The sequence below is a fragment of the Cupressus sempervirens genome, chromosome 10, assembly GCF_028749045.1.
Source record: "Cupressus sempervirens isolate cs-2001-9-10 chromosome 10, ASM2874904v1, whole genome shotgun sequence".
NCBI classification, from domain to species: domain Eukaryota; kingdom Viridiplantae; phylum Streptophyta; class Pinopsida; order Cupressales; family Cupressaceae; genus Cupressus; species Cupressus sempervirens.
This window is the reverse complement of record NC_143127.1, coordinates 222,215,596-222,237,435: the sequence shown is the minus strand read 5'-3', so window position 1 is coordinate 222,237,435 and position 21,840 is coordinate 222,215,596. Positions and strand designations below refer to the sequence as shown.

At 32.7% G+C, this 21,840-nt stretch overlaps 1 long non-coding RNA gene across 1 annotated transcript; it reads right to left on the bottom strand.

The window, feature by feature from the left end:
* Positions 1-883: 883 nt before the first annotated feature.
* On the bottom strand, positions 884-8,972 carry LOC149533429 (uncharacterized). Its single transcript, XR_016357783.1, has 2 exons — positions 8,887-8,972; positions 884-1,206 (listed from the first exon to the last, which is right to left on the bottom strand). It is a non-coding gene; the product is annotated as an uncharacterized LOC149533429 (long non-coding RNA).
* Positions 8,973-21,840: the final 12,868 nt, after the last annotated feature.

The following is a 21,840-nucleotide window of genomic DNA, read 5'->3' as shown; positions in this document are numbered from 1 at the left end:
CTAGGGATTGTAAAATGCCGAGCAACAAATTTTATATTACGATCAATCATTATGTACAAGATCAATCTGGTTCTCATGACAATGTCACAGTGGGTCAGATTACAGAACACATACATCATCCATACCATCAGAAGACAACAAATCATTTTGATGGATCTGTGCAACTTGGAAAAAGAAATGTTATGGAAAATGAAAGAGAATTTGACTCAGATAATGTTGTAAAGCTATTTGGGATTGAAATCAGTTCTAAGAAAAAGGCCAAAAAAAGAATGGTTATTCAACTTGATCAAGAAGGGAGAAGAATTGCAGAGCATATGAGTTATATTTGACATCATATACAGAGTTCACTATTGTTTTTAAACATGTAATTGTTTGTTGTTAAAATAAACATGCAATTGCTTATATAAATGAATCAAGCACATACATGTGAATGCAAGGGAGCTCACTGGAACGAGGCATATCTATTTATAATGTAAGCATTCTTTCCTTTTAAATTTGAACAATAAATTTTCCTCTCAAAGGCTTGTAGAAGTGAATCATCACTTGAAATCATGCATTTGACCATCACAAAACAAGAAAGTTCCTAAAATTGCTAACCTGATAGACTATATTTTTAAATAATGTTATGCATGATACCGAGTCATGATTCACTTATTTGAGTTGTTGAGAGATTTTTTTTTCGTGACTGATAAGGAGAAAACACTTGCAGGGTAAATAGGTATGGCTTGTTCTGGTGATTTCACTTGCATGCATGTATATGTGCACGATTCATTTAAGTAGACAAAAATATTTATTTTTAAAATGAACTTGATATATTATGTCAATGGCAACTCTTCAGTTACTCACAAAAGCTCACAGTCATTATACACAGCGCACACAATGGTGTCAAATGTGACTTTTCAAATACTATCAATGATCTTTCATTAATGACATGCATAATTCTTTTCTCAACATCAACTTTATTCCTAGAAGACATTCGAAAAACCACACACAATTGTTAACCATAACTATGGATATTCTTCACAGACATATGCTTCATAAAAGAGTTTTTCCCATAGGCTCCTTGGAATTGACTGCAATTCAAACCATCTACAATTCATTGTTCCCTTATTTTCATTTTCAACTGACTTTCGTGATTTCACCTCCTCACTAGATCAAAACAACTTTTTCATCAAACCCGGTTATGCGTTGTTCCATACACAACCTCTGTGGAAAATAAATAACACAGAATTAGAAAGAATGTTTTTTGAATAAACTATTCAGTTTTTTTTATAAAATTGTGTCAATTACAACAAAGAATTAAATTCATATTCATATAACAATTTAGTAAGTCGAACAGATCCCACTAAAGAGCTAAATTCTCTAACAAGAACTTAAAATGAATTTTATGTGGAAAACTGTTTTCTTGTGTAGAACCTAGACCTCTGGGCTCTTTATCCTAGTCTAGATTGAATATTTTTATGAAGCCATGGAAACAATATGTTCAATATTGCATAATTTCATGAAATGCCCACTGTTTTCCTAGCTCCAAGTTTTTCAAGATACTCTAGACTCTGAAGGTACTTCAGCATACAACTTGCATGCCTTAGATGTTTTCTGGTTTGATTAGTTTGTCAAAGACTGTTTCCTCACTGCACTATCTGTTTACAATCTTTGGTTCTTGTTCACTACAATTTAAGAGAGATATTTTTTCAACTAAAAGAAGCAGAGAAATGAAATGCCAAACATTTGTTCACTGGTGTATAGATTTAAAATTCCTTGCACCATTTTGAATGATGAGCAATACATGCAAAAGACATGAGTAGTTTGAGACCTATTATAGACCTAAAAATTGGAAGACCTGCAATAAATACGTGAACGCAAATTCTTGAAACTTAAGCATGTCAACTAAGTGTTCAAGTGAAGAAGCTGCTAAACCAAGCAAAACCCCACTTTTGGTGTCCTAAATGAATTGAATACAGAACCACAAAAATAAAAAATTTAAAAGAAATTATCAATAGAATGTTTGGCAGAAAACTCAAAAAAACATTGCCTTGTGACATTTGATACAATCGACACTCCATAGAATGGGCATTTGCAAAGTCAATCTCATAATTTTTCTAGCATTCTAACTGTGTGTGCAAAAATGAGAGCTCAACATTTATCAAAGAACAACTTATAATTACAATTTTAGGCAACCAGACACTACCCTGTTATCATTTCTTACTTTTGTCAGGCTTCATTAAACTGTTGAAAATTCATTAATTGTACTAAACTACTCTGGCAAAAGAATAAAAACTGTAACAAACAATTTTCATAACAAAATAAAGGTAATCTAGAAAGAGTTTTCCTCAACTAATTATTGAACAATATACATTGAATTCATTTTCATGAGACATTAACTGCTTTTAACTACCAACAATTAGCTGAGATAGAAAAGCTCAACTGAAATAGCTATAACAATAATCAACTAAAATAACTGTAGTAACGATTAACTGAAAATAACTATGATAACGTTCAATTGAAATAACTGTAACTTTGATCAATTGAAATAACTGTAATAACGATTAACTGAATGATAACATTCAACTGAAATAACTGTAATAACAATCAACTGATATAACTGAAATAACAATTTACTATCTTTCCTTGCATATAAGTAAAATAAATGCATAACATGATAAAGAAAGAAGAACATGCAAGAAATATCTGGTGAGTCTTTAATTGGTTGTGCAAGCCTCAACTTTCGATAAGAGGAGAAGCATTGAGTTAGGCTTAACCTCCCAACCTTGGACCATATTTATCCCCACACAATCTATTGAATAGAAAGGCCCTCCCTACCCTAGGATAAGACTTGGGATACTTTTAGTGTAGCCACTTGACCAATCCATTGTTTATAATGTCCGCACAGTTACAGATGAACATGTCTGAATAACTAGCTCTACTGACATCAAGTGATCATAGATGGCAAACATGTCTTAAACAAGCTTGGCCAAGGTTTTCTAATAGGTTCAATGACCTAATCATGACAGCTCGACTTGACAACAAGCGAACAATAGTATGAGCAAGCATGAGCTATTAAATGAAATTAATTTAGATTTGTTATGTCATGTCTAACTTTGATTTCCATGTTATTGCAGATTCCATCTCACCTCTTCACTTTTTTCATGGCTATAAAGCTAGCGAGTCCTAGGTGTTTGAATCTCAAAGCAATCGGCTCTGTCTGCTAATCGTCAACTGATATATGAATATTACATGTTTCCATCTTATCACAATCTATGATCTGAAAAATGAAATCTTTAAAACTTGTAGAATAAATATCATTTGATTCAAACTTTTAGTGGCATAAATAAAATACGATATCATGTCATGGTTACTTGGCTTTTATTCATCATAACAGCTCTGTCCTAGAGAGGGTCTAACCAATGGCATTTAAGCAAGATGATTTGCATCATAATATGAAACTGTGTCTTACTGCTATAATAATCGGAATGCAGCAATAACTGATAATAAAACATATCACAATGCTTGGAATATGGACAACCACATAACTTGGTAAAATTTGGAAAAGAAATGGAGTCTTGTTGGATGCTAACAATCAGCCCCACTCTTCACGAAAGAAATCTTTAATGCAAATCCCAATTTGATTATCAATCACGTTTGCAGCAGAACATCAATATAAAAGGGAAATCGTAGAAGGAAAATGCAATGATTACCAAGTGGTATATTACAGAGATATCGAGTGTTATGAAACCGAAGTTGGGTGATATGAAAGAAGTCGGGTGATATTTCCTTATGCTCATGATCTCTCTCGGCTCAAAATAAAAAGGTATCGAAGTCTCTTTGGCTTCTAAAAAGTTGTAACTCATAAAGAAGAGACTTGGCTCTTGGTCGCCAAATAAATATGCCAAATGTTCATTTTGGTTTTTAGCAAGAAAAATGAATAAATATGGAAAAAGATTTGATGGTTATAAATTGAGGATAATTATAATTTATATCTATCTACTTGCACATAGATATACTTATGAGGTGGCATCATATTATTTATAAAAATAATATTATGGTGTCACTTTATTCCTATATCTATGTGCACGTACATAGGTATACATATAATGATGTGGTGGAAAAAATCAATCAAAAAGAATTTGAGGTACGTATTATTTTTAATTAATATAATTTATGTTTTAAATGTTTATTTAATAGCTCATATGGTTCCATCGATTGTGTCCTGATGTTCAAGTCGATAGGTCCTTACCAAGGCAATTAAAGGTCATACTTGTCAACCTGATAATTGTACTAAGCTAGTATCTCATTCCGTTGATCCTGTTTAGCAATGCTTTTCCCCTTCATCTTCTCCTACAATCACCCGTGCAATATTTCCACGATAATAACAAGTTCCATAATAGCATTTAATATAGATAAAGAATTTAATTATTAACCATAATTCCAAAACCAAGCAATTGCTAAACATCACATGACAAATAATGGATAACAACCATCTTCATTAAACAGTTAACATAATGAATACAACGGATATATTTAACTACCCTCTTCATATGATTATGAAAGAAAATACATTCAATCTAATGGCTATAAATAAATTTAAAATTTAGGTCAAAATTTGGGATGTAACAGAAATTTTTATATCAACTCAAAAAATGGCAGTTATAAACAAGAATATGCTCAAAGGCCGACAAGGAGTTATGAGTTCATTACCTCACAACACCCCAATATTGTCATCAACAGCTGACATAAGTTCATTTCGCCTCATATCTAAAAATTCATAAATTGTAAAAAAAATGTTTTGGGAAAATGACAGCTAAAGTAATAAAACTAAGTAATGGAAATATAAGCTTTAAAACAAAATGAACCATAAAAAACGTCATTATAAACATAATATTCAAAGTATGGTCAAGTAATTGGGTGTTTAGATCTCCTCAACACCACATTTATATGTTAAAGAGTCATAAATAGTTCAATTCTCATAAATGTTTGACATGACAAGTAATTTGGGAAATTCAATTCTTCCAAATATAAAACATTTATATATTGTCCTTAACTGCTTTTGGAAAAATAGTAAAAATTCATGGAAAAGTATCAATTAAAAGGACCTTATATTTCTGGACAAAACAGCAGCGATTGTCAATAAGGTGAATATGTCCAATTGGTTACATGTTTGATTCTTGAGGAATCAGAGGTCATAATTTTGATATAGAAATACTATGAATTCACAGAATTAGTAAAAGCTCATGGAAAATGTCAGATGGTCATTATGAAAAAAAAGCAACCAACATAATCTTTTTAAAATTTTAATGATTCTTTACAAGTCATACACGTCTTCATTTTCTCATTTGTTATTGAAATTTATTTATATTTTCATTTTAATATTAATAACATTGATAGAAAATAATTGATCAATCTTGCTAGCATAAGTGGAATTTGATGACGAAGATAGATCTCTTATTACATTGAGAGAAAATGAAATATCACCCATATCAATATCTTTTCCCATTTACTTTCATGTTGAGTACTTGTTTAATTTTAACACACGTGGTTCATGGTAGCTCATATATGCACATCAAAGTGATTGAAAAATGTAAAGGTGAAAAGTAAATTCCTAGATGTTTTTCCCTCTCATTTTAAACTTAATCTAACTTTTATGCAATAGTATAGTGATGAATCTTAATATATATTGTAAGACTTCATAATCTTAATCATAATCATCATGTACCTAAATTGAACCAAAGTCTCAATGCCCTAGGTAATTGGATCTTAGTGTTAGTCTAGTTGTTCTGGTCCTAGGTTGAGACTACCTAGCCAACCTTGATCCTAGATCAAGGCTTCTAGAGTGAGATCACCAAAAACATCACAGTAACAAATGAGGTTATCCACAGCATAAAGAGAGGATCAAAATTATGTTACTAAAATCAGATATTAGTATTCACTGAGGATATGAAGAGATTTGGTGCATTGCTCTTTTTGAGTGCCGGTCATTTTTCTCTTATACCTTATACCTAAAAACAGATAGCCAATATCTTGGGCTTCAGTATCACCTCTGTCCCATCACTAAAAGTAAATTTAAGGGCATTGTTTTTTTCAAGTGCATGCTGGTCTTCTCAATAGGAGGAGGTGGTTAGTAATTGTAGGGGCAAGGCCTCAACCTAAAAAAGAAAGCGCATATCCTTGCTGAGGAGAATAACAATAATAAAAAGCAGTTGTATCTGCAGTACTCATCTATGCTGCCTTATTTTCCAAATCACTAGCAAAATGGTGGATGATATGAAATTATTTTTAAAGAATTTTTTGTGGGAAGGATTGATGGAGAAGAAAATAGTACTTTCATTGGAAGAAGGCTTTTTAGGTGGAAGCGAAAGGTGGTGCAGGGCTTAGAAGGATGAGCGTGCAAAATGCCACTCTAGGAGCGAACCAGAACGAGTATGGTGTAGAATTTTTTCAAGCAAGTATATGGATGACACTAATGCCAGTAGGATTCTGACAATGACAAAGTCTCAGGGGGGCTCAATGGTAAGGAAGTTCTTATAGGGAAGCAAGAAACCATTACAGAGCACTTAAAATGGAAGATCAATGATGGGAGGAAGGAAAAACTTTTGGCTTGAATCCTGAAATGGGCATAAACCATTGAATGCTATTAGTAGCATAGAAGGCAACATTGAGGGCTGCATGGCATGTAATGATGGAGGGTGACACACTGTGTGCATAAGGAAAATAACAGTGTTGAGGATTATTTTGAATACTTGAGTGATGGTGAAATATCAAACACGGCTTGGAAGTGTTCCAGTTTGCAATGGAGGAGGTATGCAGGAATGGTGATTTAAGTTGGTATTTTTATCAAATAGAGAGCAGAAAAGAAACAAAAAGGAAGTTGAAAATAATTAGATTGCAGATTATGATTCTTAATTTTTTAGTTGTTGCAGATTTCAATGATGTTGTTGGAGCAAGATGAAGAGGGCATGAAGGGTTTAATGAAGTAGAGGCTTAATGAAAGCCCTGATTCTTTGCTCATGATTCAAGCTATTTCAGAACATCAGAGTGACAAAGAAAACATATCAATCGGGTCCAATGAAGTATCTCTAAAGAATGACCATTGGGGAGCACAAATATAGCTGCCTACATTCAAGACTAGAGAAGAAGCTTTTGAGGCTTATGATATAGCTTACATGAAGTTCAAAGAGCAAGATGATGAGAAACTAAAAAACTGTTTCAAGATTCTTTCACTTCTGATGAAAAGTTCAGAGTGCATCTCAAGCCAATTCAGATCAAGTACAAGATCAATCCCATCACAAGACCACAAATCATTTCCATGGATCTATGCAACTTGGAAAAAGAAAAGCTATGGAAGATGAAAATGAAAATAAATCAAATGATGTTGCAATGCTATTTGAGATAGAAATTGATACTAAGACAAATTGAAAAAGAATGGGGATCCAGATTGATCCAAAGTGGGGAAAAGCACCGAGATGGAGAAGGCGAAATTAAGTCCAAAGCAAAAGAGCAATCTACAATTGAAATTGATCCAAAAGCCACATCTAGTTCAGTAAGCTCAGTGAAAGTGAGCCAAAAGTTAATATTAAGAGGCCAAATGAGTTAGTGAAATATCAGGAAAAAATCAGTGTAGCAGTGTATAGGTTACATATTCATCCCATCAGAATACTAGCAATCATTTTCATGGATCTACATAACTCACAATAGGAAAAGCAATTTGGGATGTAATCAGTCAAAAAGAGAAAAAGTTGAAAGATCGTGGAGTTGAAATTGATCCTAAGGCAAAAGAAATTGGAGCCTCAGATTCATCCAAAAAAAAACAAAACTGAGAGAAGGTGAAGTTGAAATTGAGTCAAAAGTGTTTGAGTTAGTTAAGTGTCTACCCGTGCCAAAAGTTGTTAGATTTGAATATTGTAGAAATTGGTTATTAGTTTGGGATCTTTTTAGAGGTAATCTTCATTTTGACTAAAAAAGTAGCTAACAATAATTATTAATATTTCTATTTCAATTGTTATATTCTATGTATGACATTTCCACCGATTTCTTAATTGTATTGTCCTATCAAAGCTAGATTTGGCATTAATCCATCATGGGAGTGCTAAGAAGGTAAAATCATCTTTAGAGTTGACCATTGTAGAATGAGAGATAGGATCTATTATAGAAATAGTAAAATAAATGTAATGCACAAAAGCATGATTCATATGTTTTGTGCATGAACCAAGTCTAATTCTTTACCTATCATGTTAATTAATGGACAGGATTAGTTTGATAATATTTACTAATGCAATGCAGATTTATTGTCGTTGCAATTCTAAATTATTTTTCATAAAAGAAGAGGATTTGGCAACCGAACAAAAAGCAGGCTATTGTTGTCAATGTTCTTTCTTTTTGGTACTGTTGTCAATGTTAGGGATGTAATGATATCTCTAGAAAATATTTTAATTTGCCGAATTTCGGTGGACAATATACGTTCTGTTGATAATCACAAAATATCAACAGCTATGTTGCATAACATCATACCAGACCAAGAGCATCAACTCTGCCCACTAACCAAAAAGATGTTTAAATATTTATATCACATTAACACAAAATTCAACCATGCTTACACAAACTTCTCAAGCCTGCTCACTTCCTACTGTCACTAGTAACAACGAAAGCCTTGGATGAAAAAATAAGAGCAGAATTCACAATAGACAAGTGCTGCCCTGTGAAGATCGTTTTGGGTGTTGACAGATTACAGAGCACGGGAGTTTTACAGACCTCCCTTTTGATTGCTTTCTACTTGTAGAATTTCTAAATATAATAGTTAACCATTTTAAAATCGACCTCCAATAATAGAAAATATCTATTGAAAATACCAATAGCTATACCTAGGGCAACGGAGTGAAGAAACTCCAGAGTTACCTAAATGCTGAGATCGGTCCTCTAGTTGAGGGAATGCCTCCACCACATGCTCCATCTCCCTTCTTCTTCCTCTTATTCATTCACTTTCCTTTCGTCCGCGGTGAGTAGGGCTGCAACAGCATTATATAGAATCAAACTTCATTTGAGCCATATTCCTCACAAAATGCAGAACTTGTAGAAATGATTGACAGAAAGTTCGAAAAACAAGGTTGCCCCGTGACATTCCAACAATTGGCAGGTGCAAAGCTCACTGCGTTGGGAAAAAATGGAGCCGGACATTTTGATGCAGAGCATCTTGCACGACAAAATTTAATATAAAAAAAAAATTGGAGGAGAAAAAGAAAGTGACAAAAAGTAGAGGAAAAAATAAATAAATAAAAATGGAAAAATAAGAAAAAGAAAAAAAAGAGGAATTTCGATTTTGGAAGTGCATAGGTGGCATAAAATAGAAAAGTAAAAAAGAAAAAAAATGGCTGTCATTCTATTTATCGAAGTGTGTTGATGGAATTCTAGAATGTTGTGGATATTGTAGAAGGTTGTGGATATTGTGCAATTTTGGAAGGTTGTGGATAAGTCATGCATGGGGTGGTAAGTGCCTATTTAAGCAATGTATATGAGCATTTCTAGTCAAGCTGGAAGGAAGCTTTGGAAGGTGAAAGCTTCAAGGTGTAAAAGCTTTGGAAGGTGAAGCTTGGAAAGGTGAAAGCTTTGGAAGGTGAAAACTTCAAAGTGTGAAAGCTTTGGAAGGTGGAAAGCTTTGAAAGGAAAAGTTTTAAGGTGTGAAAGCTAGAAGGTGTGAAGGCTTCAAGGTGTGAAAGAGAAAGAGGAAGTGAAGAGTGATTTTTCTTAAGTCTGTGGACAGAGCGCCGAATGTGAGGCAATTTACAGCAGGATTGTGACGGAGTTGTGAGTGTGTACACAGAGCGCCGAATGTGAGGTAGTTTACATTTGGATCTTGGATAAAGTTGGAGAAAAGCTAGTGACTGTGGTTTACAAACAAGGAAGTTGTTTGGTGGCTTGCAAGCACAAGTTGAGATCTTGGAGGTTTCTATTAGAGTGTGGATCTGGACTAGCTTGGGTTTGGATTGGATCTTGAGAGATCTTGCAGAAATGTTATTGTAATTGCTATTGTATTTCAAGTATAATAAAATTGTTTGAAGCATTTTGTCATCTCTTGTCTTCATATTGTGGCATTTTTGGGTATGAGTTGGTAAGGGTGGTGTGGCCCTTCATCAAATGGTATCATAGTGTACTTTCATCACATTTTATCAAACAAAACTTGAAAGTACAGATTTTGGCAGCTGACAAGACCAAATTAATGGCTGGCTAGCAACTACTGCTGACGTTACCGTGCCCCTATTACTTATGTCAAGCTAGATGTCAATTCAAATTTAATTTATAAAATAAATGAGTTAATTAATTTTAACGACCGTGAATGAGGAGATATGTTGAATCTCTTTTATATTGGCTCCTTTGTTGTATATTGATAGAAAGAAACTTGTTCTTGTGTGGAATCTTTTTTCACATCTCTTTTGGGTGGCCCAGAACCCGGCACCCAACACCCCCCAATTACCCTTCCCTTTTAGGCTTAAAAAAGCACGTATTAATCTAATAAGCAATTGTTTCTGTGTCAATGAATGTTCACTTTGTAATGTCAATCCGCTCGCTTAGTAGAAAAGGTCGTGATGAGGTCATTTTAATTAAAACACATTGTTCCTAGCTGAAATCAAAACCTCATGTTATTACACCCCATCGTGACCCTAACTTAACCACAACTGACCCTATTACCATTCACGAATGATCACGTTACTACTTGTGGTTAACTCATTTACTAAGACTAATTTACCCTAAACCGGTTCATTTTTGTCATGTAGATGTCGCTCATAGAGCTCCTGCCAACACTTCATGTCACCTTCTACCATTTTGTACAACCTTGTTCTTTTTGTTCATTTGAGGTGAGGACTCACGAAATGTTGGTAACAGATTTTTCATCTACGATGCAAAGTATGGAAAACAACATGCCTATGCCAATCCTTTGTAGAAATATGTTCGTCTCTTGGAGATTTCTGGTGGTGACAAGTATTCTGCTTTTGGGTGGTGAATAACTACCCAAGTCCTTAGGAAGAAGTTCCTTGAGGTCTTCCTCACGGAGACCATTGTCAATGTAGAGAAAAAGAGGTTGATCATGAAAGTCTTTGGAAAGCAATCAAATCAATCCCTGACCTTGGTCATAGTCATCACATTCCAGTGGAACAATCTGTTCAAAATATGTTCTTGGAGGATTTTAAGAACATTCTTTGTACAATCTTGCTCCATATGAATCCTACAACTCTTGTGGCTTTGAAGGCCAATATTTGCATAAGCATCATCAGCTAGAGTAGTTTTTCCAATCCCACTGAATTCATTTAACCTGAGAATTACCATGTTCTGAGCTCGTACTAGACATTCATATGGTTATCGACGAAGATCATTCAGTCACACCCACCAGTTGTATGGGATTCAGTTCACATTCTAATTGCGCATTTCATCAAACATGTCAAGTTTAGTCCCATGTATTTGTCTACACTTCCATTACACGTCATGGATTAGGAATGAATCCCTTTCTGCGCATGGAGTTTGAGATATAGTTCTTGATGCATCTGCATTGAGTGTTACAAGTTGGAAGATGCAGGAAAGTCGCGGGATAAAACTGGTCATGTGCCTTGACTGTGGCTTCTTTAGATACACCTTGGTTCAATCATGATACATGCTGATATGAATGTAGATTTTCGAAGCAGGAGCATTTTCCTTGCATATTTTTGCGCTGCAAATTCCCAATACAGGTTCACGTTCTTCAAGTGGAAGCAAGTAGCTGTCGATCGTTAATTGCATTGACAAACAGTTAACACCTTTTGGAATAGTTTTTCTTGCAAGTTGACTTAAGAATGTACTCTACTTTTTCAACATTCTTACTTGTTGCTCTGCAGACTAAAGCATGGCTTGCAACTTTTTGGTTATGGTAGCACAATCATATAATTTTTCTCTAGCTCTGGACAGAAACTAACCCATTGCCTTGATTTTTAAAGGTGCACTGTGAGGTAGTTTTGAATCTAAATTCACTTCACCTAGTACACATTGGCTTTTCTTACTTCACTTCATTAACTCATTATAAATAGCATGGCTATTCCTAGACCATGCAATGCTTGCATATACCCAAGCCATACTTATTTGATCTCTAATCAATTTAACTATGGAATCTGCATTGTCATTCTCATAGTCACATCTCCTAATGTTGTATTTTCCCATATATGCTAAATCCATTGCTTTAGATCTTGTGATAGCTGCATTTTCAATGTTCATTGTTTCTTCGTCATCCTGATGAATGAGATCAGCCACTATTTTCTCTCTTCTTTGCTGTCGCAATTTCCTATGTTGAAGCTTTGTTGGATTATCTCCAATTGAATAGTTAGCATTAGCATTAGCCAATGATTCATCCTTTCAATTCTCTTCTTTTACTAACTTGATCAGAGAGGTTAATAACCAACTCCAAAATACGTATTTTGGAGCTCGATCTTAACCTTTGAGACAAGAAGTTAAGGTTAATGATGGGGAAGGAAATACGTGTTTTGAACCTCTAACCTTAACCTGTTTGGACAAGAGGTTAAGGTTAATGGTTCGAAATACATGTTTTGGTAATTTATCTTAACCTCTTTTTGATGGAGAGGTCAAGGCTTCAAAGTGAAACACATGTTTTGGACCCCAAACCTTAACCTTTTTAAAGGTTAATGGTTAAGATTTTGATTGAAAAAATGTATTTTGGTTCCTTCCATTAACTTGCGACAACTTTTGATTCGAGAGTTGGATTTTAAAATTTTGAAGTGCTGGACGGAGCTGGGAACGAGCCAAAGATATTTAAAGGGCATAATTTCTCAAAACCTCTGAGAGTAAGTGACCATTTTAATGCTTAAAAGAAGGCATATTCTAAAAATAACCATAGCTCAAAAAGGCAAGAATTGAGACAATTTTGATATCCGAGCAACACAAGTAACAATATCTCATTGTTATGTATCATTCACTTAGTGTCTCCATGATTATCCTACAATTTTCATTGTATGTCTTTGGAGTTTCACCATGAATGATTGCATGTAATGTGAGGGAAAGTAATTATTTGAGAATATGGTAAAGATATAGTGTAGAATGTTGATAAAATCAAAGCTTTTTATTGTGTTGTGAATGTTTGTAGTATCTTCCAGGTTTCAGGAGCAATATGTCATTTTTTGTGTGTTTACACTTGCTCTTATTTATCATTCACTTAGTGTATCCATGATTTTCAATTAAGGGTTTCTAATGATGCAAGGGTTTCAAAAAAATAATTATTGAAGGGTTTCAAATCAAGAAATAAGTAGTGTACAACGTCGACAAAATTGTTGCTTGTTGTTGTGTTCTTTTGGAATGTTTGAAATATATTGCAGGTTTCAGTGTAATATTGGGGTTTGGTATGTGTTTATGATTTTCTTCAATATGTTTGATGAACTCATTGCTCTCATTGTTTTGAAAATCTAACTAATGCTTTGTAGTAGCTAATAATGTTAGTGAAGGTAATCATTTTAGGAAACAGGTCACGAGTAATTGGGTTCTCAAATGGTTGTGGATATATTAGATGAAATGTAAAAGGGTTCTCCCTTTTATGTGGTGGTATACAGATTTTTTTATTTTTCTCGGAAACCCTAAGTACTTTTTCTTAGTCTACTTGTTGTTGTTTCTACCCTAGCAAAATACAATTAGCTTCATACATTTTGGTAGGTTTATATATTTCTAGCTTACTATTTTTGTCCACTTTTGCTAGGAAAGTAACTGATTTTGCCATTCACATTTCTTCCTCTACTGGTTTGATAATTTTGGTAGACTCTTTCTGAGGATATTTATTTTCTTCCATTATTGGCCTCTTTTTTTTGCGACGCATTTCTTCTTTAATTCCTGTTTGAAATTACAACTTGCCAACCATTAATATTTTCACATGGATTTATATTTAGCTTTGTCATTTTCCTATCCCTGGCTTCATGTTGTTTAACTAGGGCAATAAATGTGTTTGACTTTGAATGATCATTGTTTAAAGTTTCAAATTTGTTGCTGATCGGAATATAATGGATCACTTGTTTTCATTTTAGCCTATCTCCTTGTTGCTTATATGTCGATAGGGAAAAAGCCAAACCCTTATTAGGGAAAAATTTATTTGCCACTGATTTTTGATATTAGTGTTGTCTTGAAAATGAATGATTTACAAATCTAGGAAATATTGATTTATTTGCTTGATTCGCTACTTCTTTAATTCTCGCCATTTTTTAGAGTAATCCATATTCCACCCTAAGGTGTGATTGCTAGTAAATAATAATAAGAATGTGGTCTTTCTTTCCTCGTTCGAATTCAATAGCCATACAATTATGTGAAAATATGCTTCTGATTTGAAGAGAGAAGAGATATCCAATACAAATTCTGAAAAACTGACAGCGTAGAAGGAATCACATGTTACAAGTAGAGGAAAAAATCATTTAATCAGAGATAAGATAAAGTTGAAGCAACAACTATAAACCTAATGCTGCAACATCTAAAGTGAAAAGGATTGATGTTATTTTTAATTCTTCATCCGATTAAGAAAAAAGGTTGATGCTTCAAAAATAAATTCTGTTTAGGGCACTGCCAAATCTTGCAGGTAATTTCCAATTACAGATCTCTCAAATAAATTTTTTTGTTGTTTTTTACTCAAGGAATCCCAATAATTTGCACTCAAGGTGGCATATCTTATGCAATGTTCAATTTTGTAAGCAACAATATTTTATTTATTTACCTTTTTGATTGTTGCAAAGATTGATTTGTAAAAAAAACTAGGATTTAGATCTTAGGGTTTGGACTATATTTCCTTTACGACATTGAAGGAATCACATTTTCAGGAGTCTACTAGATGAAATTATATTACAGGTGAGCAGGGGAAATAATCAAAGTGAAAAGTGGGTGCTTTGAAAGGATCGAATCAATATCCTCCACTGTGTGTACCATAATTTAGTTATCACATAAAGTATTAAATATATAATTGATTCAATTATAATATTCAAATTAATTTATACTTGATACCTCCCAAAACACTTTGAATGGTAGGACTCGATCTGCTTGTGATGATGTGTTATCTGTATTTGTTGGCATTGTAAAATGTATTTTATGCCACTCAACCACATCATGAGCATTATTAATGTGATATCCCTTATAGTCCATGTGATACTTTCTTAAAGCATGTTTGATACAAGCTCCTACACCATCATGCTCCCCCTTTCATGTCCACTCTCAAAAAAACTTCAAATGTGTGGTATATTAAGGTATCAATGATATCTACATAATGCATAAAATGGTCTAGCTAATCTGAATTGTGTTGCACATCCATCTGAGCATACGAAATGTTTTTTTTCATTTTTATGCCTTTGTTTTTCAAATAATCAAAAAATGTTAAAACAACGTTCCAAAAAATGTGTGTTGTATTCTTTGTCATCACAAAAGTAAAAGTGATACTCTTTTTTAATGACTTGTGCTTGATCTGTACTTTCCACACCATCCAAATCAATTTGTGCATGTCATTAAGACTCTTGAACCATAATATTAACCTACTTTGTATAATAGTATTCTACTTGAAGTTGTTTTTGAGAAATGAAGGAGTAATTCTCTGCAAAGTCAACAATAGCTAAAATTGTCCCGAGTGGGAAAGTTTCTCTCAGTGTTTGAAACTATTATGCTTTCCACTTAGCAAAAAAAGCATGACATATATATGGTTGAATCAATTTACGAACATTTGACAAAAATTCTCTAGCAGGTATGTCATCCTCTACATACTCCAATCTTGTTGATTCTTTTCCAACTTTTGCTTTTGACTTTATGTACTTATATCTCTTACATTTTACCATCCTCATCATATCAATATCTTCATCTCTCAAAGGAAATTTGGTTTGGATACCACATGTTTCACAAGTTCCTCTTATGCAATCTATTTCATCTATTGCATGATGATTTGGTTTGTCATATAAGATTGATGTAATGAATTGGCTTGATCATTTATGAAAAGAATTTTGAGGACCACCACTTTCTTCTATCATCTTTCTAAACCCTTGATAGTAAAAATCAAATTCAACATGATATCAGCAACAAAATGTTTCAATAGATTTATTTATCCTCACAAAATAGGGGTTTCATTCTTTCAAACATTGTTTGTGCAATCTTTAAAGATACAATTCATGTTGTGTGACATCTAACCAATGTTTTGCATGTTGAAGATACTCCTTAGGCCTAATCCTCTGCTTGATGATATCTCTTCTAATTGGTGAAGGATGAGTATTGTCAATCCAAAATTGAATGACTAAGTTCTTAACTGTTTCCACACTCCTATCAGATCGAGGAACTCTACACATTAGTGCTCAATTTCCTTCTAATGTACTATCATCCAAATTGTTTCTCCTTTTTAGATAATGTAATATCATCTTTCAACTATATCCAATATGAGATGCTAGTGGGTAGATCTATCTTTTTTTCGATAATTTCTTATTTAAAACAGATGTCAGTATCACTCTTTGTGCAATGGATTTATCTATAGATCTAGAATTTTTGCCAATGGAATCTAACCCTTCCTTAATACTTTCAACAATATCTTTTTGTAGTTTAGAATTCTTCCTCTTTTTTACACTTGTATCTATACCCAATAGTTTCAACGACTCTTTTAATTCATCTTTAAGAAGTGAAATTGATAATAGTTGAGTTCTCTCCATTGTATCAAGATTCTCAAATTGTGCAATTATTTCCTTAGACTTTTTATTCAATTTCCTCTTTGTAGTATGTGTAGGTTGACTAGCATATTCTCTCAATTTTTCCACATTCATTTCAATTAAATGGTCTATGTTTCTATGATTATTTTTTCTCTTCAAACTTTGAGCTAGATTAACATTGTCATTTCTTGTTTGATCTCAGGCTGTAAGAAAAATTAAAATAAAGACTTAAGATACAACTTCTCTTTAGGTCCACATATGTGTATATACATAACAAATGAACTAATAAATATAATTTTATCTAACCTTTAGATTGTCCCTCTTCAATATCCATTGCTTCATCTTCAATTTCCTCATGTCCAACATTTTCATCATCTACTATTGCACATGCATGATATAAGAAATAAAATTGAGAAAGTTTGTAAGGGGATTTGTCTCTAAAATTAAAAATCAAATATATAAAGTTTTGCCTCTAGACAGGTAGAAATCTAGAGAGAGATTGCACTTGTGAGAGATGTGTGCACACATACATGTTTGAAGTTGTGACAAATCTTCTCCAACATCAGTAGGTTGTCTCATTTCACTGCGTCCCAAATAAATTCATAATTTAAAACACCATAATTAAAATTTATCCTAATTCTAAATATTCATAATTTAAAAACCATAATGTAATAGACTCTAATTCTAAATATTCATAATTTAAAAACCATAAGGTAATAAACCCTAATCCTAAATATTCATAATTTAATAAAACCTAATCCTAAATATTCATAATTCAATAAACTCTTAATATTAAATTAATAGTAACCTTAAGTTTATATTTACCATATTCTTAATTGGATAAACCCTAATCCTAACTATATACATACAAAAAGTCTACAATACGATTGCACACTATATGAACTAAATATGCATTGGAGAAATATTATACATGTATAGACCTTGCCTCCTATAGTATCCTGCTAAAGTTTTTTGATGATTTTCATCTTCTCATTTATCAGTTCTTCTTTGTGAATATTTACTTGCTCTTTTACCTTTATTGCCCATATTGCAAATTTTTCTTCCAAAATTTGAAAACAGAAAAGATGCAAAATATGTTCTCCCTCCTAAGTGAAGTGTGAATTATCTGATTGGATTTGAATGTTACAATTGAAAAAATAAATTTATATGACAATTTTTTATTTAAAAAAAAAACCCTAAAGGCCAACTTTACTTGATCAAAAGTAAGGCTGACCCTTTAACCACACAAGTTGTCTTTCTTAGTTTCGATAGAAACTAAACAATTTTGTTTCTATCAAAACAAGGTAATTATTGGTTTTTCCCAAGTGTAAGAAGATTTATTGTGTTTTCATGGATTCCGGGCTCAATTACCAAGTTTAGATGGAGCACTGAAGTCATGCCATTTTGCATGATAGAAGTACTTTGAACAAGCTTTCTAATGACTATGAATTTGCTACATTTTTAAATTTTTAGGTATACATTTTTGCACATGAATTTAACATAGATTTATTATAAAAAATAAACCTATATATTGGATTCTCATAAAAAAATAGTAACTAAGAGGACAATTTTTTTGAAAAATAATTACGGTCTTTGTATATTGGAGTCTTCTTCAATCAAAAAAAGAAAATTTGAAATTGGGTACATATATAATAAGTTACAGGTGTCAAAAGCCATGTATATCAAAATTCATGTTAGGTCAAATTTAAACTCTAATAAAATATGAAATACTAAGGATAAAGACATTAGATCACCTCGATGGTTTTGGTATGGATGTTAGCAAACTAAATTCAAAAGAATTGCATTGATATCTATTGTAGAAAAAAAGTTATGTACGTTAAAAATAATGTCACTTTTTTAAAAATCAAATTTTTGATAACATACCAATTTTTCTGAGAGAAAAAATAATTCAATTATATATATATATATATATATATATATATATATATATATATATATATATATATATATTTTAACAAAAAATTCTAAAAGACTCCAATTTACTTCATCTTCAAATTCCTAACCGTTAAATGGCAATTTGCATCTGAAAGTGAAAGTTTTCTTGAAAATTCACAGTTCATTGCTAGTTTAGACAAAAAGTGTAACCCACTTTTGTGGGTTCATCAGAGTCCATTATTTAGATGTTGTTGAAGGTTCACAATGCTAAGTGTTTTTTGCAAAGTATCCACTGAATACATTACAAAACTATGATGATGTTGTGTAGCCTTAGATTTGTAACATAATCTATGAATACCTTAGAAAGCTAGATATGCACAGTTTTGTCTTTGTTTTGTAATGTACTCAAAGAAGATGATGTTTAAATTAATATATAGTGGTCTATGGAAATAAATTTTAAAGGAAATTAGGCCAAATGGTATCATAGGTATCTAATATATTCATTATAATAGAATGTTGGATAAAGAAATTGAATATGTCTAGTTAGTAATTACTTTTCTATCAACGAATGTTCACTTTATAATGTGAACCCGCCCATTGAGTATAACAGGTGATTCTGCATAGTGAAGAATAAGTAATCTAATGTCATCAATGAATTCATGAACTTGTCAATATACCTGACTTATGATCATTGTAGTTTATGATTTCAAAATTCTCTCTTGCTTTTGGCATGTGCTCAATGAATATCCAACAAATTCCTCCTCATTTTTACATTGTTGTCAATGAGTACATTAGATATCTATCATACCATTTTACTCAATTAAATTTATAATGGTGTATACATATACATTATCAAAGAAAATCAACTTACATTATAAAGTGAACCAATCCACTAGGTAGAAAAGGTGACAATGGGGTCATTTTAATTAAAATATTTTGTCTCTAGCAGAAGTCAAAACCGCATGTTATTACACCCCACCATGACCCTAACTTAACCATCAACCCTATTACCCAACATGGTGACACATGTTACCATTCACCAAATGTCATGTTACCATCAGAAATTAACCCATTTACTAAGGCAATTTTACCCTTAACTAGTTCATTTTCATCGTGTAGAAGACACTTGTAGAGCTCCCACTAATGCTTCTACTCACTTATGTCTCTACCATTTTGCACAAACTTGTTCTTCTTCTGCATTTGAGGTGAGGACTCACAAAGTAAAAATATCTCACTATTATTTATCATTCACTTAGTATTTTTTTGAATGTAAAATGGTCTCTTTATTAGTAATGTAGTCCTTTGTGAAGCTTGCATTTGTTGTATCCATTACTTAATTGGCATTGACAACATGCACATGACATTGATTATATGTAATTCTCTAACTTATTATGCCAACATTATTAGCTTTATTCATTTGGGTAGCTTATGTTGACATGACATTTATGTAATTGTGTTAGTGGATACTATTCATCGATGGAATTAACACCAAGAAAGTACCACATTTGGATCCCAATTCCACCAAGGGATCCACCTTTGGACTACATTATGTCAGAAGATTATGTGATACAATTTTTCAATACCACTCTTGTCAATGTGTGTAAAATTGTAATGGTGAAATAATCGAGATACAACTAATTGATGAATAGAGGGAAACCATTTATTCATCACAATTAGTATCAATCTTTTTATCGCAGCGCATGGACTTTTTGCAATCCAATTCTTGATTGCAATTCATTGTAGATAGTTATATTGAAAGTCTATCTTTCATGAGAATAGTTTGGAGGATGCCATTAGGGCATACAACCTTTATAGTGGCAAGTCTTGAATGGTTGGTATTATACTATTGTTGATGCTAAAGGACAACAATGAGATGAGATTAATATTGAGAACAATTGTGGACCATATAGTGGATGTCGAGGAGGATGATATCAATACTATATTTCAGAAGTATGCATCCTTAGTGCCACAACACTTCAAGAAAAGTTTAATGAACATTTTAGATTTGATTAAATGCCTCCTCTTTGTTGCCCAAATTCATAGTCTTGTAGGTGCAACCTATAAATTTTTGATATGTGACATTAATCAAGGTGTTACGAAAGAGGCATGTGCTAGTGTTAAGAGAGAGGATTGTGATAGTGCTAACTAGTATCTTATATATGCCATTTTTTATTGTGGTTGTATTGGAAAAAAATAGTGAACTTTACCGTTGTGCTACTTAATTATTTCTATTTCACTTGTATGTATAATTGCCAACTTCAGTTCATTATTATGTAATGAAAACTTTTATAGTTATGTAATTTTGTAGATTTATAATTCTTTACTCATGTTTTCTGAATGCCAATTTGTCAATGCATATAGTCAATGTCTACTTTTTAACACATACTATAAATTCAAGCTTCACAAGGGATATAATGAAAGTGAATGTGTTTGTTTGAATGCATATTATGTATGTATGTATATATGTGTGCAATTAGACTATGCAATTATGCATGTGTGTGTATATATTGTTGACCCTATGGAAAGACATATTGTCAGTTAGTAACAAATTACTTAAGCTATCTAGGAAGGTCAGTTAATACTACAATTGAGCTTTCCATTAGGGAAAAAATTTCAGTGTAGCTTGAGAAGATGAAGGTTTACTATGCTAATCGAGCTCACAACATAAACCAAGTTGTTCAGTATTATTAGTGGAAACATAATTGTTGTACGAAATGAGTTCATAGAGTTAGCCAAGCTCTCTATGTTAATCGAGCTAGCTATATCACCCAACCTCCACATTGTTACCCGAGCATCCAATTCTAACCAAGGTTCAACATCACTTGAGCTCTTTGTATTGCCCAAGTGACAATAGAAGATCAAATTATTGACATTGAGGTCAATTTTTCTATTAGTGACTCAACACTTAGTTGTTTACATTGCTATTGGGCTCTACAGTTTCTACACAGATTATCATTCATCTAGCATTGTTAACCAAGTGTTTCAAATGCTACTAAGCTAAACATATAGGTTGCAGTTCATGCCAATCTTCACAATATCTACAAAGCATTAGATATAGTTTTCAGTATAGTCTATCTATTGAGCTATCCAGTAGAAGTGATGAAGACTCTAGTGTTAACCAAGCTCTATAGTGTTAACAAAGTTCTACAGTGTCTACCAAGCTCACAATGTTAACAGAGTGAATCTAGTGTTGACTAAGTCATGTAGTGTTGACCGAGTCATGTACTGTCAACTGAGTGATTCAACAGCTATCAAGTTTCTCAGTGTTCACCGAGTCACA